Raw genomic sequence first — 26962 nt, forward strand, 5'->3', positions numbered from 1 at the left:
AGTACTACCTACTGTAGTATACGATAGGTGGAAAGACATCAAAATCTTAAATGTTCATGCCTTATCTATTCACCAGTTCCACCTAGGAAAGTATCCCAGGAAGATCATCAGGCAAATGTGCAAACACATGTACAAACATACTTATCCCATTTTTATTTAAGAGAGAAGAGTTTAGAGATGCATTAAATATTCATCAAGAGGGCTGGCGATCCCAGATTATAGTACAATTTACACAACGAAATACCAGGGAGCTACTTCAAACGATCCTAGATCGAGACAGATAATGGACAGATAAGACAAAATGTCCTTCATCTATTCTAATAGGGGAGGACAAGCAAATACAAATTTTATATTTATTAGAGCAGCCTTGTGGTCACGGGCGAAAATCATGAGTTACATTTTTTTTTTTTAATTCCAGGATCAGCTGATTTCTAAGCTGATAACCATCACCAGGGTTTGGAGCGATGAAGGAAGGGTCTATCATTCCTGGAAACGCTGGTGAAGCCAGATTCCTATCGGTCCCTGCAATTACGTAGATTTGATAATTTATCACCGTTCAGTGATGGGACTTTCCATTCAGTTAACAGGTGGGTCTGAGCTGGATAAAAGGAGAAGGTACTAATGGCATCTCCTACTTTTCTCCTGCTGTGGCTTGTACCCAGCTCAGGGAACTGGTATTTGATGCAGCCCAAGGAACAAGCCCGAGGAGAACTCTGAAAAAATTATTCTCCTGTGTATTTGCACATTTAGGTCTCTTTCATTCGATGGGTCTATTATCCTCGGGACTTGGGACTCAAGGGCTGCTGCACAAAATGTAGAATTTATAATCCTAGGTCATTTTTCTGCACTGTGAGTTGGAAGGATCTTAGTCAATCCTCATTAGAGTGATTTTCCCCCCTCTCTTTTCTTTCAGTGAACAGATGGACAGAGACAGACGTTTCCGCCTATAATATCAAATGGAGTTTGTTCAACATTTGTAAAACTTGCTGCCTCGGAAACTTGATCAGACAAGTTTGGAGTTAAACCAGATATATGACAACAGAGCAAAATCGGGCCTCTCTCATTCTAAATCCAAACCTGCAACAAAATTATTAGGAATAATAACTGCCCAGGATCAAATCAAACGAATATTAATTAAAGGTTGAGGAGGTCTCATTCCCAAAATCCTTCATGCTCTTTCACGACTCCTACTAACTTAGAGGAAATAGAAGCAACAGAAGAATACCCAAACCAGAACTTATTAGTTTTATTATCACTTAAAGTTCTCTGAAATGACCTCGATGCAATTATCCGGTCAAACTAATCAACAGAGAGCCCATTCCTTCTGCAAAAGGTTCTGGCAGATGTGCCTGCGTGCTGAATTCCTCGTGGCAAACGAGCCAGCCTCTAAGTCAGGGAAATACACGTACACATAAAATATGAAGACTGGAGCCCATGAGATGCTCCACAAAATGTAGAATTTAAAAACTTCGATCGTTTTCCTGCGCTCGGGAGTTACAAATCTGTATATATTCATTTATTCATAGTGTTTAAAGTGTGCATACATCATTTTATACAATTCCTTATTTTAATGGGCTGTTGATTAACTGAATGATGATAAGCCTTGGTCTTTTTGGATAATAAAAAAAATGAGGAAGCTCATCGCAATCGTCTGAAAAATGCCCTAGGAAATACCTTAGCTCTGTTTCAAACACTCCCTGCAGTGCCAGTAAGTAGAACAAGACCCCCAGCTTTCTAGTAAAGGCTAAACGCAACACCAGTGGGGCTCCCAACAGTGCCCCCTGGACTTGAAGATGGCCAAGGCCTCTCACCAAACCAAGGTGCATGAGAATACCCAGTCTGCGCACTTGCCAGCAGGAGACCGAAGGTGAACAGGACGGCACTGGCCCCCCAAACACAGTACTCCTGCCCGGCGACCAAGCAATTCTCCACTGGGGAGTAGCTGTGAACCAGGGCGGGGCGTGGAGAAGAAAGGTGGAAGAGGGGTACAGAATTATGGGCCCCTAAGTGGAGGCCTGAGCAAGTTATTTGCACGGCCCCGCTCTACGGTTCAAACTCGGGGTAATCAGGGGGAACTGAAAATGCTATTAAGTCAATTAGATGCCCGTAAATGAACTCAATGAGACTTATAAACGCCATCAAGGTCTGAAAAAAATATTTATAGTATTTAGCTATGAACCAAAGTTTTTAAGATAATTTTCCCCAAAATAATGTTTAGATTTTTTTTTTTGCAAATTCAGAGGTTTTTTTTTTTGTTTTTTTTGTTTTTTTTGTTTTTTTGCATTTGAGAAAGAAGATCCAATATATTGGATAGCAGATGTCTCAAGAAATATTTGTCAGGCTCCACATACCCTTGAAGCTAGAGTTATTGATAAATATACCAAGAAGCGTCTTTGGTTGTCATATTATTTTTAAATCAGGCTGATATGTTGTTTACCAAACTATTCAAATGGATTAGTTCCACAAACACAGGCTCCCTTTCTTTTGCAAATTATAGGCCCTATTGCAGGATGGATTCTTCTCCTCAACTATCTAGAACCCCACTCCCACTGTCTCCCAGACCTAGTGCTTTGGGGGTACAGAAGAGTGACAAAAACTTACTTTTTGTCCCTCATGCACTTGACCGAAGCCTTGACCTTCCTGTGAACCCCGCTCCTCTTAACACACTGGACACAGAAAGTTAATCACTTTCCTATAAACGCAACACAACAGGCAACGGGTTTTCTGAAAACACTGTGTTCCTAGGAAATGAAACTTTTTCCCCCCCTCTTCAGCGTGAAATCAATAATTAGCAAGTTCCAGCGTCGAGTGTGGTGAGCGAGATAAGACCGTAGGAATTCCAGACAGAAGCCTCACATCTCAAGATTTAGTTCAGCTGTTTACCTGCAGATGGCATGGACTTTTTGACTTTGGAAGGTCTTTCACTTGTGGACTCCTTCACCTCCGGATCGGGCAAGAGGCAGTCGCGAGCACGAGCACATGGAGAAAGCCTGGGGTGCACCAACAAGCGGGGGGGCCGAGACCCACCGCCCCTCTGCGGGCTCTGTGGCAGGGAGGTGCCTTTGCACCTGAGCCAGGGAGGTGCCTGACCCAAACCAGTGGTGGCCGCTCGCAACTTGGATCCTCGCCCAAGACCACCTTGCTCCCCACTAGACACGACAGCAGAAGGCAGGCTTTCTTAATTCCCTTTGACTAGAGTATTTCCATCAACCTCCACGTCGGGTTAACCTGCACTGAGCTCCCACCTCACTGCCGCCAACGCCGTCGGAGCAGGGCCCAGCAGGACAAAGGGACCATATGTGGCGCCCCTCACAGCGTAGGTCTGTCCCTGTGTGCGTAGGCCTGTCTCCCTGTCCCTGTGTGTAGGCCTGTCCCCGTGTGGGTAGGCCTGTCCCCCAGTCCCTGGGTGTAGGCCTGTCCCTGTGTGGGTAGGTCTGTCCCGGTGTATGGGAACTATAGACGGGGCACGCTGGGCCTTATTCCTGTGTATGTCCCCAACTCTAAGCCCCAACCCGGGACACAGCAGGTGTTCAAGGAATACACCTGAGAAGAGGGGAGACAAGCTGCACACCTTCTTTTCACTAACAGCCCGTTATTTATACCTACATTTAGCCCCACATACACTCCTGCAACACCTCATTCTACTGGAGCATATCCTGCCGGGTAACAAGTGACCCCCTCGTGGCAATGTAGACATTTCCTGAAGCTCTCGGACTTCCTCGGCTTTTAGTTCTTCTCTCCAGTAGCTTCTCCCATTTGTGCGCAGGTGACTTAATTCAAGCTGCCGTCGGCCTGGTTTCCTGGCCGCGCGGGACTCGAGCCCATGCTGGGCCGGGGCCAATCGCACCCCGTGGTGTCCCCAGGGGCCCGCTGCAACCCCGGGACAGGCAGGCTGGGGTCGCGGCCGGAGTGGCAGGGAGGCGGGACAAGGGCTCCCGGGGGCCTGCACTCGGCCCAGCCCGCCATCCCCCCGCCGTCCCAGCCAGGCCCCTGGCACATTCCCCATGTCAGGGACGCGCTCCTCTCAGGTGTCTGTCACTGAAAGCTAGAAAACTTCCCCAAGAGGCCTGAACACCCCACTCGTGAGCCGTCGTGACCTTTCTCCTCTTCCCTCGGGCCCTAAGAGCAGCCAAGCCAATAGACGGACGTTGGGCCCACTCAGCCTGGTTGACCAGATGTTTGCAGAAATGCCCAATTCCAGGCAGTCATCGGAGGCTATTTCACAGGGTGTCTTCCTCGGGCCACACTTCTTGGAGTCGCAGTTGTGTGACAGGCCTCCAGGCCCTGGTATGCATTAGAACAGGGCAAACCCGGAGCCTCTGCAAATTCCCTGCCTCCCCAGCCCAGGGCTTCTCAACCTCGGCACTATTGGTACTTGCCACTGGATGGCTCTTTGTCCAGGGGCCATCCGGGGCACTGCACAATAGTTAGCGGCATCCCTGGCCCCGACCCACTGGATGACCATACACCGTACTAGCCTCCTGTTGCAGCGATCAAAAATGTCTTGCCAAACCGCATCCCCAGAAAAAGCCGTATGTTACCACCCTGTCCTGAAAATGCACAAAGAACCACCACCCGGTAAACGCTCTGAAAAGTCCTGCGGTACAAAAACAAGTCATACCGACAGCAGTCTCCAATGTATTTAGCCGTTTGCTAGAGGACACACCATTTTCTCTCACAAGAGGCAGACTTGAACAGAAGACTACTTTGGAACTACCATTCTAGAAAATATTCTTCTTAACCCTATTCTAAGCACATGAGACAAACACTTGACCTAATTTAGGCACTTGTGAAATACGCCCCACAATCAAACGTCTATTTAAAACCTCCAATTATTGACTTATGAATATGAAATCCCACCTAATAGACACCTTTATAACAGAGATGATTACTCTAAGGTTATTTAATTACCATACGATTATTTGTGAGCGTATTTATCTAGAAATACATATTTTTACCAATACATAGTGCCCCCAACAGGAGCACTTTGTACTCTTGTCATATTGGTGACGCATTATTTACTTATATGTACACACCTCATGTTTCAAACGCAGTTAGTAGTTGATCATTTTTACAACTGGAATGCCACGGTCACCAGGAGCATTAAAGTCCGTTTGGACCCCAACTGCCTGACAACTCCCAGCTTGCCTGGGAAAATTAAACTCTTCCGAATTAAGAATGGGAATATTTAATCCAGAAAACTAACATCATAAAAATAAAAATAAAAATAAATATAAAATAAAAAAAAAGAAAACTAACATCATGTAAAATTCTGGTCACCACATACAACGTGTGGGGTTTTCTTGCCCACACGGCAAGTCAATTCTCCAGCACCAGCTGGGCGGCCTACAGTTCAACTCAGTCTACCAACCTGGTGAGAGACCCCGATTCCAAGGTAAGAGCTCAGTCCTACAAGACTGCCCCCTGCACCCTCCGCCTGCCCCAAACACAGACTTCAGATGCCAATGGCGAGTCCACTCTTACCTGTGCTTCTGACCAAAGGGTCCCCACACCTGCTTCCTTCGGTTCCATTAATCTGCTTGAGCGGCTCACCGACCTCAGAGACACCCGTTCCTTGCTAGATCTCCGGCTTACTGCGAAAGGCTAACTCAGGAACAGCCAGCTGGAAAAGACCCGTAGGACCAGGTGGGGGGAAGGGCACGGGGCTTCCACGGTCTCTCCAGATGCTCCTCTCTCCCCAAATCACCACGTGGTCACCATCCCGAAAGCTCTCCAAACCCAGCCCTTTTAGGTTTTTATGGAGGCTCCATCACTTAAGCCTGATTGATTAAATCACTGCCCGGAGGCAACGGACTCAACCTCCAGCCCCTCTCTCAAGTCAGGGTTGTTTTCCGGGTTAGTGGTGCCCCCCTGACTCAGGTGCATTCCAGAAGTCATTCGTTATCATTACAAAAGACACCCCTGCAGCTCTCTTTACAGGAAATTCCAAGAGTTTTAGGAGCTCTGAGCCAGAAACCATGACAAAGACCAAATACATGTTTCTTACAGAAATCACAGCATCACACCATGCTTATACAGGAGACGTAAGATTATCTAAACGCGAAAATGCTCATTAAATGTTGTACGTCCAAGACCCAAATGTACCATCTCCTGACCAGAGCGGGGTGGGGCGGATTCTCTGACAGCTTTTACAAGTTTGTAGCTTTGCCAGAAGAAATTTGTTTCCCTACCCATGAAACTCATATGACAATGTATGATAACTATACTGAAATTAAAATAAAAATTTGTGTTTTCTGGGCCCCCGGGTGATTCAGTGGTTGAGCATCTGCCTTCAACTCAGTGCATGATCCTGGAGTCCTGCATTGGGCTCCCTGCGGGGAGCCTGCTTCTCCCTCTGCCTGTGTCTCTGCCTCTCTCTCTCTCTCTCTCTCATGAATAAATAGAATCTTTAAAAAAAAAGAAAATATTCGATATTAGAACATGTTGTTTTTCTTGAGATCAATTCTGACCTTTCACACTCTCTGGGGATATTGGAAAACGCAGCTGAGGAAGGAAACGAGGGCTGGGCATTTTGGAATTCCCCATACCCTAATGCAAAGGGACCAACAAACTTCTCCCAAAAAGGACCAGAGTAAATATTTGAGGCTTTGAGGCCATATGGTCTCTGTTGCAACTACACATCTCTGCTCTTACAGCACCACGGACAACAAAAGGATGGCCATTGCTCGGTTCTAGTAAAACTTTATTTACAAAAGCAGGTGGTGGGCAGGATTTGGCCCACGAGCTATAATTTGCCACCTCCTGTCCTGCAGTGTGAAATGCTGATAAGGAATGAACAGGTAACAGAACTTCAGAAAAATAAAACAGCACCTGTCTCTAGCTGCTGGGACAGCTCCTATTCCGTAATGACAAAAAAGAAAAGAAAAAAAACAGCGCCAAGGTGAAACCTCCATCCAAGTATGCGACTAAATGATCATTTGTTAAAACTTTTTATCGGGGAAAAATCGTGCACCTCTGAATTCTTTTCAAATCGAAGGTCTGTCATTGCTGTTGGACCGCGCTTCGCAGAATGTTGCTTTACTCTCAGGCAACCTGTTCACTGGAGTATTGATCACATTATAATCCCTCTGATTCAGCTTTTTCTGGCTGTTTTCCAAGTCATAACCATTTCTGCCACTACATAAATCTCCTCAATAATTTTCCCCAAATTAAGTCCCCTCTGTCTATTTTGATCAACCAATTTCCCTCCTACCAACTCCAGATTCGATCAGCCACACATGGCTGATGGAATCTGTTTTTTAAAAGGACATTCTGTGATTAGGCAATTTTCTTCAAGGATGATTGCTGAGAAAAGCATCAACAGCAATATCATTTTCCAGGCAAGAAATATCTGAGCTGGAGATGGGTTTCCTTCCTTCTTTCCTTCCTTCCTTCTTTCCTCCTTCCTTCCTTCCTTCCTTCCTTCCTTCCTTCCTTCCTTCCTTCCTTCCTTCCTTCCTTCCTTCTTCCTTTCTTCCTTCCTTCTTCCCTCCTACCCTCCTTCCTCCCTTTTTTGTCCCTGAAGTCTTCAATTTGCCATCGATTGAATTGCTGCAGAATCTACAGGCAGACAGATTTCCAATTCAACAAATCCTCAGTGTCCATGCTCACCCATGCTGCTGTGGCTCTGCAGGTTGCCAGCACATCTTTTCCCACTTCTTTGTACCCGACATTCAGTTTTGGGGTGTCCTGCCTCCAGCAGCATCCTCAGGGGACTGCCTGGGTTTGGGATAATGGAACAGAGAAAGAGGACCAGGCACCCAAATGCCCTCCTCTCTGTGCATCTCCATCATATCCTTCCCCCACATCCCAAATCGTAGCCAGCACTTGCATACAGGGTAAAGATGAATGCCCATCTCCCAGACCTTAGAGGTGAAGGAAAAACAAAACCACGAAGTCACTGTTTCTGCTGCAGGGCCCTCCAGAAGCCGGGCTGAGGCTGGGATTTTGCAGAAGTCACATTCTCTGGGCCCTCTCTTCCTTCCTGTCCTGTGTTCTCACTCCTTGGCTGGCTTTCCCTCCCTGAACCCCAGGAATCCTAGCCCAGAGTCTGCATGTGGTGGGGGAATCTGACCTGAGTCTTAGGCTGTAGGAGGCACTATGCCGGGTATCAGGAATGTTCCTTCTTCACCCCTAACTCCTAAGGGCCCCTGCTCACGTAGTTGGATACCGTCCTCTGGCACAAATATCTTAAGCCAATGCACCAAATATCTGCAGTAAGAAAATTGTATAAATAACATGCACAGAAAAAGTAGGTCTGTAGTCACTTACATTCTCTCTAATCTTCCCAACTGGCTATAGGCCATCTCATGTTTGGGGTAACGGGGGTGGGGGTGGGGTCTCCTGCAGGACATCATAACAATTGCCTGACACCTAAACTAACCAAAGTGTTCCTTCAGGACAGGATATTTCTCTCTGGTTTCATCCAGTGATTGAGATAGCAAATGAGAGTAGGGCCTGATTGATTAATACGACCACCTCTGCTCTCAGATCAATACAGTCTGAACTGCCTCCAAAATACAATTTTTATCTATTTACCCGGCATCGATCAGACCCTGGTAAACTGATTCAGAATGATACAGAATAATTTATGAAACAAAATGTCAGCGTACATGACAGGCACGAGGAGGAAAGTCACAGGGGCCTGTTCAGCTCAGCCCACCTCGGCCACTGAGGAGGTACCTGGGAAGCCAGGCATTTTATCACATGGTAATTTCTGTTGGAATTAGCGAAAAGTGATTTCAGACAGGTCCCAGCTAGGCTTCAGCATAAACGTCCTAAACCCTTCTACAGGAGGGATTTGCATGTGGAATTAGCTGGAAGCTTTCCTCCCTTCTAGCTCGCTGTGGTGGAGCGCTAATTGCTTGCATAATGGCAAGTGGCTGATATCAAAATGCTTTCCTTGTATTAGACTTTGTTTCACATCTATGTGTGCTCCTGTTCAGGTTGTTAATGATACTTTAGAGTTACACTGATTATCTTCACTTTTATTAGCGATTAAGCCTGAGCCTGTTATGTACATTTTATTTTCCATTCTTCAACTCTGATGACACGTCTTGCATACTAATTATCTCACTGGATGGGTATTAAATACTTCGGAAGCCAGATGGTTTTGAAGGAGTGCTACTTTGAAAGGAAATGTAATCCACTGTACCTACATGTGAAAAAAACGACACTTTAAAACTTCAACAAGAAAATATATTAAAATGCGGTTATGACTTTGAGTAGTAAAAGTTTTCTTAACTGGTACAAAGAATACAAATCAAGAAGGAAATGACTGATGTGTTGATAACTTCGAAATTATACAATAAATTCCGTAGCCTTAACTGTAACGACCAATAATAAACAAAACACATAAAACACAGCTGATATTGTTTTTTTGTGCATAAAACAGATGAAACTTTTATATCGATAATATATAATTAAGATACATATTATATAACCACATATATTTTAGGACACAACTTATATAGAAGTATATACAATAGAAGATATTTGGCATCACTAATATATGCATATATCTGTGTACGTGTATAAGCTTCAATAAAAAACAAAAGCCACAGAAAACTGGCAAAGAATATCAACAGGAAATTCTCAGAAAAGGTTATCCGGATAGCTAATAAATACACAAAAAGATATCTGAATGCACCAATAGTCACAGGAATGTAAATGAAAACACCAGCGAGGTGTTCTTCACAACAAGATCAACAACTATTAAGAAGTCGGCCACAGTCCAATTGTCAGAAGCTGGTTCAAACTCTATACCGTAGGGCGATACAAGGACGTTCCTGCCCCCTGAGCCAAAAGTTTCATTCCCAATTACATATTTTAAAGAACCACTTGGATCTGTGTTCAAAACAACCATGTATAGGCAGCTTCCTTGAGGCATTTCCTAGAACAGCAGAAAATTGGAAACAACTTTCCATCAACAGAGAAACCAAGTCGTATGTTGGATATTCTTTTTTTTTTTTTTTCACATGTTGGATATTCAAGCAATGAAAGAACTGTCCAGCAGATCAAAGGAATCAACTAGAGATAGGCCAACATTCCAAAATCTCTAACACAAATGGGGGGACACAGATCATAAGTACCAGAAGGCTATGCTCACTATGATGCCATTGATGTAAAGCTTTAAATCGTGCAAAACAAGTCAAAATATTATTTCTGAAAAGATGGCACCCACAGCAACATTTTAAAGACAAATAATGAAAAATATATACCAAATTTAGGATCCATATTTTTCTGGGGGAAAGATAGGATGGGAATGAGTGGGGAAAGCATACAAAGACTATGTCAGCTCTGTTACTTTCTGTATACTTTAAAAATTTATTTATTTATTCATGAAAGACAGAGAGAGAGAGAGAGAAAGAAAGAGAGAGGCAGAGACATAGGCAGAGGGAGAAGCAGGCTCCATGCAGGGAGCCCGACGTGGGACTTGATCCCAGGTCTCAGGATCATACCCCGGGCCGAAGGCGGCGCTAAACCACTGGGCCGCCCGGGCTGCCCTGTTACTTTCTATAATTAAAGATGATGTGAGTTTGTCAATAATTCTCTGAGAAGTTACCCAACATAAATAAGTCATTACATATAATTGTATGCCAGACACTATTTATTTAGTGAAAATAAAAAAGCCTCATTATTTTCTCAAGGCAAATGATGTGTATCTAAACTACCCATGTCGGGCTCAGTGGTTGAGTATCTCCCTTCGGCTCAGGTCGTGATCCTGAGGCCCTGGAATCGAGTCCCACATTGGGCTCCCTGCATGGAGCCTGCTTCTCCCTCTGCCTGTGTCTCTGCCTCTCTCTCTGTGCCTCTCATGAATGAATAAATAAAATCTTAAGAAAAAAAAAACTATCCATGTCATAGGTTAGCAATGAACTGTCTACCAGCCCCCAAATTTTGCTCCATTTCTGTCCAGATAAATGTGTTCTGAGTAATTAAACATTCATTTGAGGTTGCTTCAAGGTAGACATGAGTGGAAACTTGACTCTGATGCTAAAGATAAAGATGAAATCAGAGTGCAACCAAAGACAGCATTTTCTTCTGAATTCTTGTGAGCCCTGCATCGCACCATGAGTGCGGATGTGAGAGCGTTACATGAGGGTTTCACTTAGAACTCAAGTTCCGGGCTTTATTTCCATACACTTGGTCTGGAGTGTGGAGATGATCGCATGTCAGTATTCTCTTTCCTGTTTGGATTCACAAGGTCATCTCAAGTGACAGAAGTCCTATCGAGTTTTTAGTGAAGTAACTCCAACTTGGAAGGACACACATAGAAAGAAATATGCAGAAGAGCGGTTCTCAAAAGAGAAGAAGCAATTAACTTCCTGCTCTGTAAGAAAGTCTTTGCAAATCATTTTCAGGAATTGTAATAAGAAGGTCAGTTAAGTCTCAGGTATTAAGAGAATTCAAATCCTGTAATGTTTAACGTCTATGAATCTCATCAACAGTCACGGAATTATTAATCTGATAGTAAATATCCCAGAGTTATAACAAGTTGATATTTTTGAACTCAGACTTGCCTGATTTGAAACAGTTCCAAAAAGTGACTTCAACCAAAGCAGCACAGAGCTGCAGATTAGAGAGTTTATTCATAATCACAGCTGATTCTATTAAAGAAATTGTGCTTCCATCCAGAGCTAATGGCCTATGACCTCTGTGGACACATAATTTGAGTGTCATGCCCTATTTAGATGACTGACATACACAATGCTTCATGTCACTCATGAAGGTTGATATCATTTACTCTTAATTCTAAGGCTTATTGAATCTTAAAGATGTGACTCATGCAGAATAAAGGTAGCAAAATGAAAAGAAAGAACACAGCATCCAGGGTACGGCTTGGTGGACCGTGTTACACGGAAGGGAAAAGACACAAAGAACATTCCAGATGGAACACAAATGAGAGCTTCATGTCTGGCACCAGCACCAAGAATTGTTTTGTTGGATACCCTTTATAATACAAGCACTGGAGTATTAGGAATAGAACACACACATACCCAGTCCTCTTGCACACTACAGGTAATATGCACAGACACCTATATCGTTTTACGGATGGAAACCTCACTGTTGTTCTGCTTCTAGAGCAGTCACTAGAAGATTCTAAAGAAATATCATAAAACCAGAGCACTTCTTCTTTTTTTTTTTTTTTTAAACCAGAGCACTTCTTTGAGGGTCAAGGTGTCCAATTAATAGCATCTGTCTGCCCCATCGAAGCTCTAAAGTAATTCAGAAAAAAAATGATTTATGGAGACCAAAGTGACATCAAAACAGCAGAGATTGGAGAAGGTTGTTTCTCTCAGGGGCCAACGTAGTGTTGACCCCAAAATCACAGTCATGCCTTCAGTTCCAGCCAGCACTGGATGGAAGTAGGCTTCCCTTTAAGGCTTTCCCTTCCACAACATGGAAAAGCAGACAGGATGGACTTTCCCCACAGGCTGCTGACTCCCAGAAGAAAGGGGAACAGCTGCAGCTGCTGAAAGCATGCCCCTTACAACTCAGATAAGGCGCCGCACTTCCCATGGGGATTGGGTGGGAGCAGGCAATAAGGGAAAAGCAAGAGAAGTTCCAAGCTCTACAGCCACCACTAGAAGGACATCGACCATGGTGAAGCATTTCCTCCTTCCTCAAATTCGAAGGAAAAAATTATTTATGCAAGGATCTGAAATCCACAGTTACTCAACATGACATCTCTCTGTCACACAGATATTTGTTCAAACACCTACTATGGGGATCCCTGGGTGGCACAGCGGTTTGGCGCCTGCCTTTGGCCCAGGGCGCGATCCTGGAGACCCAGGATCGAGTCCCACGTCGGGCTCCTGGTGCATGGAGCCTGCTTCTCCCTCTGCCTATGTCTCTGCCTCTCTCTCTCTCTCTCCCTGTGACTATCATAAATAAATAAAAATTAAAAAATATATATATATATAACACCTACTATGCACCATGTGCATAAATGCAGAAAGCGTGCACTCCCGTGTTCACACTCACTGGAGTATGTGGGTCTCATTGACACGTGACGTAGCAAGGATTTCTTTATGCCCACGGTGTGCTCATAGAACAAGAAGAGTTGACAACCAATGAAACAGAGACTGTGGTAGCTACACAAGATTTAGATGTAGGTTTTACCCGTGAAATGAAGCAGAACAAACCAGTCTTGACAAAGCTGGCTGGGAACCTTAGGCTCCTTCACATGGTCCCAGAACTACCACGGTTTTAGAGCAACCCAGTGCATGGCCTCATGTTCTGGGGATGGGAGCAAGGGAGGAAAAGAGGAAGGAAAGGAGAAGGAAGGAAACAGAATACCATAAAGGCTGGAATGTCCACCTTGCTAATAATGCCAACACAGGTGAAATGGACATCTCCAACGGTTTTCAAGTTTTACCAACCATGGCCAACAGTTAACGGAGAAGCTGTGTAAGAGACACAGAGAAGTACTTACTCCAAGTCAGAAATATTTGAAGAGTTAGTGAATGGAAAATAAAAATATGAAAATATGATTTATAACAGTGATATTACTCATTGAAGAGGTAATGTTCTGAGCGATCGGATTAATCACCACTATTACTGGAACACAGGGACTCACTGGGCTACAAAGATACCTTTGTCTATAGAGAATAATGCTGCTAAATTTTTATAAAACATTAAATTAAAAATAACTTATGTGTATCTCTATGTATTTGCAATGTAATTTTAAAGTCAGTAGGCTCTATAAATTTTAATTTGTTAGAGATGCATAGCCCTTTCTACAAGAATAATTCTATGAAATCTTTTCCACTTACCTCTAGTTACACAGGTAAGATGAAATGATTTTCTTTTTTGCTACATACTTCAGTAAATTTAAATCCAAGCCAACTTCCTCTGAGAAGAAAATTCAGATATTAATTTTTCTTCAGTTTTATAAATATCCTTCTGTAGCTTTGAGTACAACTACTTCTTTTCATTTAAAGCTCTAGTATTAAAGAAATAAGAAGAAATTATAGTGGGAAAATCCAGTAACTACATGGTATGCTGTTACCTAATAGATTATAAAACTTAGGAACATTAGTTAAAGAACATTTTTTAAACCCGAGAAGTTCCATTTCCAGCATTATGGCCGATTGGATGTTGCAGGAACCCCATCCAGTACAGAAACTAAGAAAATGACAGATAAAATGTAAACTTTTTTTTTTTTTTAAGCAGATCTGTGCTGGTGACTGAGATTCAAGTACTCTGAAAGACAAGTCCCTGAGGTGAGCTAGCATGGAGGAGTGCCAGCCCTGAAGATGCTTCTCAATCACTGGCCACCACGAGCTGGTCATTTAAGGGGTCTATGTGCTGAAGACAGCAGTCGAAAGCTCTGGTCTGAAAAATGAAAGCACTACTTGAAACTCTTGCATGGAAGGGAAGACTCAGGGTTACCAACTGGTATATCAATTCAATTCAATCCCAATCAAAAAACAAAACAAAACAAAACACCAAGGAGACTTTTATGGAAAGTGAGAAGCTGGTTCTAAAGTTTATATGGAAAAAAAAAACATAAAAATAAAGTTTATATGGAAATTCAAAAGAGCTAGCAGAGACAAGATGTCCTTGAAGAAGAGCAAAGTTGGAAGATGTACACTACCACATTTGGGGACTTAGAATTGTGGAAATAAACAAAGACATCCCTCACTCTAAGTAAGAATAAGCCAAGGCTCTTCAGTCGGTTGAAGAAGCGGGAGGCATGCTCAGTAGAAGCAGGATATCTTAGGTGATTGGTCTGGGGAGCGTAGCTGTCTTTCCTAGGTTGGTCCTGAGTTGCAAGAAAGAAGAAAAGTTAGGGCTACTGGAAGACACTGACCAGGTCGTGAGCATTCCAGGCCAACTGCTGCAGAGCCTGGGGTTTAGCTTCTGCGCTGGTCCAAGCTCTATTTTCATATTTGATCTGGACATTGGCCATCTGATACTCAGTCTCTCAATATAAAGCTCATACTCATTAACATGGTATGGTCATGGCTCAAAACTAGAACCACAATGAGAGTCCTCAAAGAAACCCACGCTTAATTTAGGGTGAGACTGTGAATGCGGCTCAAGTGGGGGGAAAGAGGGTCTTTTTAATACATGGTGTGGGATCAGCTGGAGATTCTCACGGGGAAAAACTCTGATTAATATTAAACTTTAAAAGAATATTAAATATTAAAAGAATAAAAACTGGACAACTTCCAACTAGTTGCAGACACAATGGGAAGGGGATCAGAATATGGTACCCCAAAATACATCACTTTGGCATGAGGATCATTTTGAGCTACAGGTATGGAGAAGTAACAAACGCAGGAAGAGTTACTTGCCACCCAGTATCTACCTAAAAGCAGGGCGTACATGGCCCTCGGAGGACGTTCACCACACACCTGTCCGCCCAGAAAAGAGTGGCATTCCTTATCATCACAGGGGAGTGGACACCATGGTTAATTTTCAAAAACAGACCTTACTAAAATAGCCTGTACCTTGCACTAGTGGCCCCCTGCCCCTTTCCTAGTTCCTTTCACACCCCTGAGGCCCAAAGGGTATATAATCTTTCTTAAAAGGGTATATAAGTCCCTGAGTGAAATCATTTGTTTTCCTACCTTGCTGTGGACATAGAAATTAATAAAGATTCTGTGCCTTTTCTCTTGTTCATCTTTCTTTTGTTATTTTAACTCACACAGTCGCTTTGGCAGCACGTATGCTAATTCTCACACGCCCACGTAATGAACCTAAGAGGTGAGAGGAGAAATTTTTCTTCCCTAGTAAATGAAGTCAGGAAAGAGAATTAAACCTGGGTCCCATCTGAGAGCAGTTCGGGTTTGCATTTTCTTTCCTGTGCATCAATGAATGCAAAACTCATGGTTATAAAAAAAAAAAAAATTCTAAGGGATCCATATTAATGAGCTGAATCTAATTATTAGTGTTGCAAAATAACAATAAGCAATCGCTAATGGAATACAATGGCCTGGCTTTTTAACGTGAGGCAATAAAAGAAGGTTAATCTGTGAATGGAGTCTGAGTTTGCAGGGGTTTCAACTGTTCTTTCAAATAATAACCTCAAAATGAGTTTGTTCTTCACCAAATTTACTCTACATAAGCATCCAGATATGGGAGAGAGGGTAAGTTCTGAAGCTTGGATTCAGCAGTTAAAAGCTTGAAAGGGTTTGAATAAAGTGACGTGACTTAATGCGATAATTACTGCGGTGTGCTCCCCACTACAGCAGCCTCAAAGCTTCCATGGCTGGCCACACATGCACCTGCCCAGAGCAGAGGCTCACACAAGAAATGCTCCATGGTCCCCATTGAGTGGTGTGTAAGGGCCCAAATCAGGCGGAGGCCCCAGAAGGGTGCATTATGCAAGGGGACATTAAGAAATTAGTATCTTTATGAAATGACGGTCACAGCGTTGGCAGGTCAGAAGGAGAAGGATGATGGCTGTTTCTTTATCTGCAGGCAGACCCGGGCACACTTAGGCATCCGGGAGGGTCAGATCCTCCAAATACCTAAATCCACTCATGCAAAAAAGGCATTGGGCACATACATTCATGAGCACTTCGCCAAGTCTCCGAGAGGAGGGCCCCATGGTTCTCCAAGAGCCTATTCAGGCAAGTGGACCATGCCTGCTTTGACAGCGCTACGAAGAATTCGATGAATGTACTTGTTGTCATACCCAGGAAAGCCGAGCGAGAAACAATCCAAGCCTGACAGAAATGCAATCATTGCTTCAAATGAAACACTTAGGCACAAATGTAGGCCTCTATGTCCTGGGTCAAGTGCTCTAACTAGGGAGTCAGCGCCATCCTGTGTGTTTGGCAGAGACGTAGATTTCAAAGAGAGGAAAAGGATCTACGCTTTTCTGCAATAAATATTCTAAGCAGAGGGAAGAGAGAACATCTCAACCCTTATTTTTCTCGGGGACAATTAAGCCTCTTATTTTTTTATTTTGTATTTGCCCTTACAGCGCTGGGCCGGGGAGTCAACAGGAACGTCAAAGAGGAAGCTTCTGATGGGCTTCATATCATCCTTAGAAGCCCTCCGTCATTCACAATGTCCTCACATTTTCCAAAATGAATTCAGTTGCGCTAAGTGCTGAGACCGTCTTTGGAAACCCAGTTGGACAAGGTAGAAAAAGATATTTTAACTCTGCAGCCAAATTTAATGGTGTTTAAAAAAAAATCCAGTCCGTTCTTTGGCTCTGTGTGTGGGTCACTGCTGCTAGGATGGAACGGGGTTAGGGGTGTAAGGGAGATGAGCAGTGTTTGTGTCTGTCTGCTCGGTCTCCAAACCTCTAGAATGTTTGTTGACCTCTAGGATGTCAATAGAGACGCATCATCCAATGTGGCCCACACATTATAACGGTGTCAGGCTACAGGGATACCAATTAAGGAACTGATTTCAGAATTATTTTGACAACATGAGCACGTGAGAGAAATAAAAACTTATGGCTTGTCTTATGATTTAATGAGCACATCATTTATGCCATGCTCTACCCAACACAATATTCTCCAAATTCCGATGCTGAGAGCTATAACCAGAGATGTAAAATCAGAGAAGTACATGCTTCTTTCACCTAGGCTCCATCTGCACTGTCATATAAAACACTTTATATTTTGTCACAAATAATCATCTGATTCAACCCGCACTTTGTAATCCTGACAGGAGAAGCTGCGCTGAGAAGTAGGGTCGGAGGCTCGCATGGGGCCTATGGCTTACTGAAAATCCGTAAGGAGGAGGAAGAAGACCATCTCCTCAGATTTGTGGAGTCTCAAAGCCAACAAAGCCACGTGTGCTGACTGATGCCAATGCTGACCATTGGTTCCATTTCTTTCCTTTGTGTTCTGGTTCTTTTATTTATTTATTTATTTATTTATTTATTTATTTATTTATTTATTTATTTATTTATTTATTTATGATAGGCACACAGTGAGAGAGAGAGAGGCAGAGACACAGGCAGAGGGAGAAGCAGGCTCCATGCACCGGAAGCCTGACGTGGGATTTGATCCTGGGTCTCCAGGATCGCGCCCTGGGCCAAAGGCAGGCGCTAAACCGCTGCGCCACCCAAGGATCCCCTGTGTTCTGGTTCTTACAGCCGCTACGTAGAGCTCTGGGGCTGGCTGCGCGGCATAGGACCTGTAGAGGCAGTCATACAGGACCCCATGCTGGTTTAATGCCCTGCTGTCCTCACTGAAATTCTTGATAATTTTTTTTCTTTGTACTTGTGTCTTGTGAGGGAAGTGCAATGGGACAATGGAGCATGCATGTGAGAAGAAATGCACACAGGATGTGTGTTCAGTGTTCCTCACTGCCCTGTTCACGTATAGCACGTGCAATGTTCCAACAGCACAGAGTTCTGGGGGACCCCCCAACAGATGGGGATCCATGAGGCTCAAAGTGAGGACGAGGTGAGCATGTCACATCTATAAGGAGTAAGTGTGAGTGTTGAGAGCTCAGAGAGGCCATGCCTTCCATATGAACCACAGTGTGCTTCAAATGCAAAAAGAAGGGAAGCGAATGACGTCCCGCAGAAATACAACCCTGGAACTCATCGTGGCCTTTCTCGTGGAACCTCGCAATCACTCGGGCTGAGATTACTAACACTGAGGGAAAGACAAAGCTAGGTCAGCGCAGGATTCTTTTCCTACACCGTCCTTCCTCATCCGCAAACCAGTGGTGGGAGTATTGGCAGATTGGCAGATTGTGCACACAGAAAGAAAGCAAGATACAGTTTTGTGCAGGGTTTCCCCTTTTGTATTGTTCTGGTGAGAACAAAACACATATGAATGTACCAGCGATGAAATATAAATTGGGTAATTTCAGTGGTTCTGTATATAAGTTAAATGCTCTTATATTTGCATTTAAAACTGACATTGCGCAACAGAAAGATGAATGGTAATCCCCAAGCTAATAATTTAAAATTTTAATTTCCTTTACTTAGAACAACGTTGCATAGCGAATATAGAACACCATGACAAAGCAAGAGACAGAGTATGGAAGAAAGGACACAGCTTTACACCTCATTCCTTTGATAGCGTGTTTTTCCTACTTTTTGAACATGGGGCCTCACATTTTCATTTTGTGCTAGGGCTCCACACATTATGTAGCCAATCCTGTCTGGATCTGTATTCTTTATTTATATATTCCACCCACCTTTCTATTTTTTTTAAAAGATTTTATTTATTTATTCATGAGAGACACACACAGAAAGAGAGAGAGAAAGAGAGAGAGAGAGAGGCAGAGACACACGCAGAGGGAGAAGCAGGCTCCATGCTGGGAGCCCGATGTGGGACTGGATCCCAGGACTCCAGGTTCATGCCCTGGGCTGAAGGCGGTGCTAAACCGCTGAGCTACTCGGGCTGCCCTCCACCCACCTTTCTAGAAGCTAGATGTTATAAAGAAAATTCTTCCATTCTCTTCATGGGCAGCTTTTGTTTTTTAAGTAACCCTCTACACCCAACGTGGAGCTCGAACTCATGACCCGGAGATTGGGAGCCACATGCTCTACCGACTGAGGCAGCCAGGTGGCTCTTCATTGGCAGCTTTTATTTTTTTCACTTTGATATTCAAAAATATTCAGCATACGTATGCTGTACATACATTTACCTTTTGGGACATTTTACAATCAATCCCTTTAACAAGTACACTTGAAAGATGAACTGACAATCTTGCTTTCAGGAAGTCAGTCTTGTACATTTTTGCTAGAACATTAATTGTCTCTATATCCCTTCTGCACTGGAAACCTAGCACAGATACTTGACAATCTTTGCCAGATGCTTGTGTTGAGCTTACCCTAAGTCAGCAGTTCTCAATCCTGACTGCACATTAAAATGGCCTGGGTAAAAATTAATTAATTAAAAAATAATAAAATAAAATATAATATAAAAAATAAAATGAAATAAAATAAATAATAAAAAATAAAATAAAATAAAATAAATAAAAGAAAAGAAAAGAAAGAAAAGAAAAGAAAGAAAAGGAAAGAAAAGAAAAGAAAAGAAAAGAAAAGAAAAGAAAAGAAAAGAAAAGAAAAGAAAAGAAAAGAAACGAAACGAAACTAAAAAATGGCCTGGGTAGCATCTATTAAAAAAAAAAAAAACCGAAACCGAAACCAGTCCTAGGGCTTCACTGTAGACGAGGTACTCCAAATTCTCCAGAAGTCTAAAATACAATCAAAGTCAAGATAAGTTCCCTAAATCTGTGACATGTTTTGTAAGTCTGTCTCTGCACAAAAATATCATGAGCACCTTGCTGAAATCCCAGACTCCTAAACAAATTAATTGAGTCCTAAAGGGTAGAGACTGCACACATTTCAAAAGCACTCCCAGGTGATTCTTATGAGTAGGATCATTTAGAAAGCACTGCTCTAAGAGAGGAGACGGAAAGAAGAACGTGAAAAATGATCAGCAATGGAATTGCCAGTGATAAAAGGCTTTGAGGATAATGCTGTTTTTCTTTTCTTTTTTTTTTTAATGCTGTTTTTCTAAACATACAAATGCTCCTGCATTGTGTATATATTTGCAACAAATTACTGTCAGCCTATGGGCTTCCACCAGCACGATTATTACCTTGTGGTTACTGGGGGTCAGGAATCCAGGTGTGCTTTAGCTGGGTCTTCTATTTCAGGGCCCCTCACACGGCTGCCAGCGAGGTGTGTCGGTCAGGGCAGTGGTCTCATCTGAGGCTCAACCGCTTCCGAGCTCCTATGGCTTGTTGGCAGAATGGAGACCTTGTGAACAACTGGACTAATAAGGGCCTCAGCTTCCCGTTGGCTGAACAAGGCCCTCAGTTCTCAGGGCGTCTGCAACATGGGAGCCTCCCTCTGCAGAGCCGGCAAAGGAGACTGGCTCCAAGTGATACGGGAATTAGAGCCTCATGCCGTATCATCGCAGAAGTGGCACCAAACCTCCTCTCTTGTGTTCTGTTGGTGTGAAGTGAGTCTCAGGTCCTTCCCACACGTAACACAAGGTAATTACATGAGGGTGTGGATTCTAGCAGTGGAGGACATTAGGAGCCAGCTTAGAGTCTGATAAAAGGTTGACCAGTGAAGCCACTAAGAGTGTACATCGTCTATAGGGAGAGCCCCTAGGTTCACGTGCCTGGCATCCCATTGTACCATCATGTAACCTTCACACCCCCTTAGCGTCACTGGTCCTCAGTTTTACAGATCTGCACAAGGGGGTTAAAGTGATGTGTTCTTTATGGTTATTGTTGAAATGGTCACCTGAATTACTATGTGCAATGAGCCTGGCAAAATGGGCAGCACGTATTAACAGCTCCGTGAATAAGAGGTTGGTATGGTAAGCATTTCCCCAAGAATATGGGTATGCCATATTCAAGGCTCCTTCTCTCCTTTGTCCCATATCAGCGAACGAGAAAATGTGATCTTGTACAGTGGGCCGATGATGCAGTGGTTTAGCAAGGAAAAGCGTGTTTGACCCTCTTAAGTGTGTACTCATAAAAGCTTGGTGCAAAAAAAAACCAAAAACAACAAAAACAACACAGCGCTGTGCTTTTATCACATCTCTGCTACGGCGGCTCAGGACGGGGGGTATAAATGCTTCAACGTGTACTTGTGCTTGGTGCAAATTGAATAGCATTGTGCGTCCATCACACCCCTGCTACTGGGGTTCAAAATGGCTTCATTCACACGTTCCCTGAACACGGATTGTGTCAGGCACTGTTTCCTAATGCGCCGATAACCCCACTGGCCAAAGCAAGGCAGCACACCCACACAACTGTAATAGGAGGAAGAGCGCAATCAATCGTTCAAGGCACCGACAAGCACAACACTGTGGCAGCTCAGAGGGGAGAGAATCGCGTCAGGCCCCAAATTCCATGTACGTAGCATCTAAGGAAAGGGCAGTAAATAAAATATGTCACTCCTGGAAAGTCTACAGGAAGCCTGTTACTCAACGAATGATGGGCGAGTGCATTTTTGGCTCAAAGAAGCGAAGCTTTAGTTGTTGTGCAGAATCCTGGCCTCTTCCGTGGTATTATTATTGCTCACGGCTGAGACTCAGCATCTGTTAGAGTCTTTCCACGGGGGTGGGTTGGACTCCCTTTTACTCACAACTTGGTTTAGAGGTCAAGATTGGTAACAGCACAAGCACCAAGAATATATGAAAAGATTCATTACTCATGTAATGAGTAATCTTTCCGGGGGAGAGCAGGGCAGGCTCCCAAACTGGTACAAAATGGCTCTAGAGAGGATGGAAAGAGGCAGCTGAGCTCCCCGCTGGGCAGGGCACGGGGTTGGCCCGATGGTTCCTGACACAGGCTGGGGCTTGCACAGCGTAAACCTCCCACCCTTGCCCACGGAGGCTGCCCCTGCGGCATTCTCATCATCTTGTTTGCAGGTAGGACCAGGGGGAGGCCTTCTCCTTAAAAGCTGCCAGCAGGCAAATGTCAAAAATGGACACAGACCCTTTAGTACAGTATCTTATTTATGCACGTTCAGTGACCAGGTCAGAAGACTTCATCCACTTGCCCAGGGTCAGGAGCCACAGCAGGAATTCCAGAAATAGCAAGAATCCAGGCTACTTGTGCTCCAGGTTAAGCTTATGCCTGCTTTCCATGCAGAACAAAGGCTCTTCCCCTGCATGTGACCTCCTGAAATGCATAATCCAGGGTGGGGGATCACAGCCCCTCCTGACCACGTCGGAGAAGAAGATGAGCAGAGAGACCAAAAGTCAAAGTCTGGGGATGAAGGCTCAGCTATGACAAGATATAAAGCATCACTCACTTCCTCTTTTTTTTTGTTGTTATACCCAGGGATTAAATACAAGGATTCTACACAAGGATTTCTCAAAAAAAAAAAAAAAAAAAAAAAAAAGGCATTTTTATGTCTCAAATTAAACACAAGTATTCTTTGCAAAGATTCTTTAAAAAAAAAAGGTATTTTTACGTCAGGGTTATGAATTCTGCCTCTCTAGAGGAGACAGCTTAAGGCTCTTTGTTATGACAGTATTATTATTTAAGAACCAGCGATCGGTATCATCCCCTCCTCTTCAGAGAGCTGGATTTCTTAGCAAACTGTGAAGAATAACACAAGTTTTCAGACAGGAGGGTCCTCCACTGAAGAGTCGGCCTCTTAGAAGATGTAAATAGAGGTCAAGAGGGATGGCCAAGGACGTAGCTTTCTGGGGTGCCTCTTACCTCCAGTTAGCAATGTCTTTCATATGCGGATGAGAGAGTTTCAATTCCCGTTCTCCAGAACCCACTTCTCTTCCTCAGCAGCCAAACCCAAGTAGTCAATGTAAGTGACAGAAACATCACATAGCAGATATTCTCTCTTGTAATTAAATCTTCTTTTTAAAGTTTGCAAACGACCCTTTAAATAAACCTGAAAGGGGAAAATACCAGGTGATGCTTCCACTGTCTGAAAGGTTGTTTTGTCAGAGGTTTTTTTTTTCTTTTTTCTTTTCTAGCAGACAGGCACTCATTTTTTTTTTAAAGAAAGTTTTTTTTTTTTAAGATTTTATTTATTTATTCCTGAGAGGCAGAGACACAGGCAGAGGGAGAAGCAGGCTCCATGCAGGGAGCCCGACGTGGGACTCGACCCCGGGACCTCAGGATCACACCCTGGGTGGAAGGCAGGTGCTAAACCACTGAGCCACCCAGGCTGCCCTCCAGACACGCACTCATGTGTCTACAGGCATCTGTTCTGGGCTGGGCCCTGGGGGTCAGGCATGGAAAATATACTGACAAATAGCCAGGAACATAAAGAAATAAGTTCAGGGTGCTAAGACATATGGTGAACAAAAATAAAATGCATGGTGTAAAATGAGCCGAAGCAATCTCAGACGGGATCGGGGATGTAATTCAACACATTCTTCAATACTGAGCCCAAAGGACACTTGCTTTATCAAGACGTCTTCAACATTTTCCTCTTTAGTTTATTGTACATGGCCATTTGGGCTGTTCCCTGGGTGAGATGATTACAAACAGTGCTGCTAAAAAACAAAAAAACAAAAAAACATTCTTTTCGGATACCTGGGTGGCTCAGCGGTTGAGCGTCTGCCTTTGGCTCAGGGCATGATCCGGGGAGCCTGCTTCTCCCTCTGCCTGTGTCTCTCATGAATAAATAAATAAAATCTTAAAAAAAAAAACACACATTCTTTTCTGCATGGACAGTAAACAAATGTGTGGTTTCTTAGACTGGAATTGCTAAGCCACAGGCTGTGCATGCACCGCGCTTTGGCAGGTGCTCTCCGTTTTACGGGCCAACCCGTGTGCACACCCATAAGAGTTCTAGTTGGTCCACATCTTCACCAACACTTAACATTGTCAGTCTTTTCCATTTTAGCAACTCCTGGAGGTTGTGCAGTGACCATCCCGTGGGCTCAGTTTGCATTCTCCTGATGGTTAATAAATTCGAGAAGCTTTAATTTTTGGTTATTTAGATGGTATCCTCTCAAGGTGCTTATTCACTACATCTTTTCAACTGTGTTTTCTGCATATCTGGTATTGATTTAAAGGTGTTCTTTATATATCCAGTATATAAGTCTTTTCTTTGTCATGTGTCACAACTACCTTCTCCACAACTGACCTCCTCACTCCGTGAATGTTGTGCATTAATGAACAGAAGTCATAAATATTTTTGCTTTTCACTGTGGCATGATTTAACTTTCCCTGATAAGGGCAGCCCCGGTGGCTCAGCGGTTTAGCGCCACCTTCAACCCAGGGCATGATCCTGCAGTCTCGGGATCGAGTCCCGAGTCGGGCTCCTTGCATGGAGCCTGCTTCTCCCTCTGCCTGTGTCTCTGCCTCTCTCTCTCTCTCTCTGTGTCTCTCATGAATAAATAAATAAATAAATAAATAAATAAATAAATTAATTAATTAATTAAAAAAAATTCCCTGATAACTACACCTCCCACCCCAAGCACTCAAAGGCACACATTTTCTTTCTTTCTTTTTTTTTTTTAAAGCACACATTTTCGTCCCAGTGTTTACTAAATGCATCCAGGACAGCTCCCGACAAGCTGCATCTTGAGTATTTGTTCATACACTTAAATCATCATCCACAGAGCATATAATCTTCACCACAACAGGACTATCCTCTTCATCACAGTAGGAGCAATAACGACACTCCATTTCTATTTCTATAAATGTGAAGATTTAAGCAACACCATTTGTTTACTGTAAGAAAAAAAATCAGCAGGCAGTTTACAACATTTGAAATTGTAGAATAGTTTCGTATCCAATGAACACCCTCTCGATGCATTACAGGGGGTCTTTGTTCAATAGATTAATCCCCAATTTACCTGTGTTAGTCATTAGAGTTGCACTCAGTTGAGCCACATTCCGTTTATTTTCGTTCTGACATCCATCTGGGTTTGCCTCTGGGAAAGTGTAATTAGGAAAACGGTACGTCTTAGAAAGCTGGATCAAAGCGGCATGTTAGCTTCATCCCTGACAATCACGGTGGTTGAACGGCCAGTTCAAAAAAAAAAAAAAAGAAAGAAAGAAAAGAAAAGAAAAAAAGAAAGAAAGGCCAGTTCACCGGGAACCTGCCTGCTTGGTGCAGTGCTCAGCAGAGACAACAACTCAGGGCGGAGAAACGTGGGCTGATGTCGAGTCGAGTAGGACAACATCGGGGCCGAGGACACGGCCGGGCCGGAGATGAAGGATCTGGGGGGCAGAGAAGGATGGACGGTCTTGTAACGACGAGATACCCCCGACTGGGAGGAAGACAGATGGATCACTAACGTGCCAGTGAGGCCCCAGGCCAGCTGTCAAAGACAACTGGTCACCCCGGGTTTAAGGGGTGGGATCCCGAGGCCAACGGAGGCCCGCGGCCTGTGTCCACGTTCTACAAACGTCTCAGCCCCGACTTCTGATGGTGGCGTAAGTCCTCGCCAGCAGCTGCTGCCCTGTGCTGCCCGGGTCAGCGTTCACACACAACACCGACTTTCGAACTGAATGAAAATGCCAGGATCCGGGCTGCAGTCGATCCGGTTCCCAGGCATGCTGCTGCCGGCATCGCGGTAACCCTAGACGTGCCAGCAGGGGAGGAGGCCTCGAGCATCACAGGCGTGTCCAGGGCTTCACACAGACGAAGGTTCCGGAACGTTGCACAGGCCGCTATTTCCTTGGTGGGGTCGCTAAGAGATGCATTTTATCTGATTTTTGGAAACCTCTCATCACGTTGCTAAGTAAGAAATAAGTTGTTTTCCTTGGATTTCTGCATGGAGACAGGTAGCATTCGCGTGCGCGAGAAATTACCTGGCCACCCCGTCCGAACCCAGATTTCAAATCAACACGTCTGCACGTGGCCCAAAGCTCTGCATTTCTAACAAACCCCCAGGAGACACATGCAGCTGGGCCGCAGATCGTATTTTGTGTCATAAGGGGCAAAACCCCCCGAAGCCAATGGGCAGCGTGCCACCGTTACGGGACATGCACCTGCATCCGTTTTCTGTGGCTGCTGTAACAAAGCGCCAGAGGCTGAGCAGCTTCAAGCGACACGCACTCACCAGCTCCCCGTTCTGCGTTTCCGGAGCGCAGTTCAGAAACGCCAAGTTGTCTGTTGAGGGTCTCCCAAGGCTGGAGGTACGCTGTCACCCAGGCTGGCTCGCTACGTGCAGGCTCTGGGAAGAATCCGTTTTCCAGGCATGCGGGTGCTGGGCAGGGTCCAGTGCCTGGAAGCTGCAGGGTGGAGGTCGCTGCCGCCCTTCTGGCTGCCAGCCGCGGGCTGCCCTTTGCTCCCGGGCCCACCTCTTCGGTCCCTGCATGAAGTCCCCTACGTCCCAGACCCAGAAGGGCGCCTGCAATCCAATGCATCCCGCTGCATTGCTTCTCTGCTGCTGCTGCGTCTGCCTCCCTCCGGGACTTTATACAGGTGATCAAAGGGGGCCCGTTCACACAATCCAGGATCGTCTCCCTAGTTCAAGATCCACAACTTTAATCAGATCTGCAAAGTCCCTTTTTGCCATGAACGTGTCACCTTCACGGCTTCTGGGGTCAGGGCGTGGAAATCTCTGGGTGG

General features: G+C 44.3%; 1 long non-coding RNA gene across 3 annotated transcripts; it reads right to left on the reverse strand.

The window, feature by feature from the left end:
• Positions 1–5491: 5491 nt before the first annotated feature.
• LOC140628757 (uncharacterized) lies at positions 5492–26017 on the reverse strand. Of its 3 annotated transcripts, none has more exons than XR_012026742.1 (4): positions 25239–26017; positions 13779–13857; positions 8075–9154; positions 5492–5623 (listed from the first exon to the last, which is right to left on the reverse strand). It is a non-coding gene; the product is annotated as an uncharacterized lncRNA (long non-coding RNA). The 3 variants fall into 3 exon arrangements; XR_012026741.1 differs by lacking the exon at positions 5492–5623 and adding an exon at positions 6746–7719; XR_012026740.1 differs by lacking the exon at positions 5492–5623 and having other exon boundaries at positions 6746–9154.
• Between the last annotated feature and the right edge of the window lie 945 nt (positions 26018–26962).

Source organism: Canis lupus, chromosome X (genome assembly GCF_048164855.1).
Source record: "Canis lupus baileyi chromosome X, mCanLup2.hap1, whole genome shotgun sequence".
NCBI lineage: Eukaryota > Metazoa > Chordata > Mammalia > Carnivora > Canidae > Canis > Canis lupus.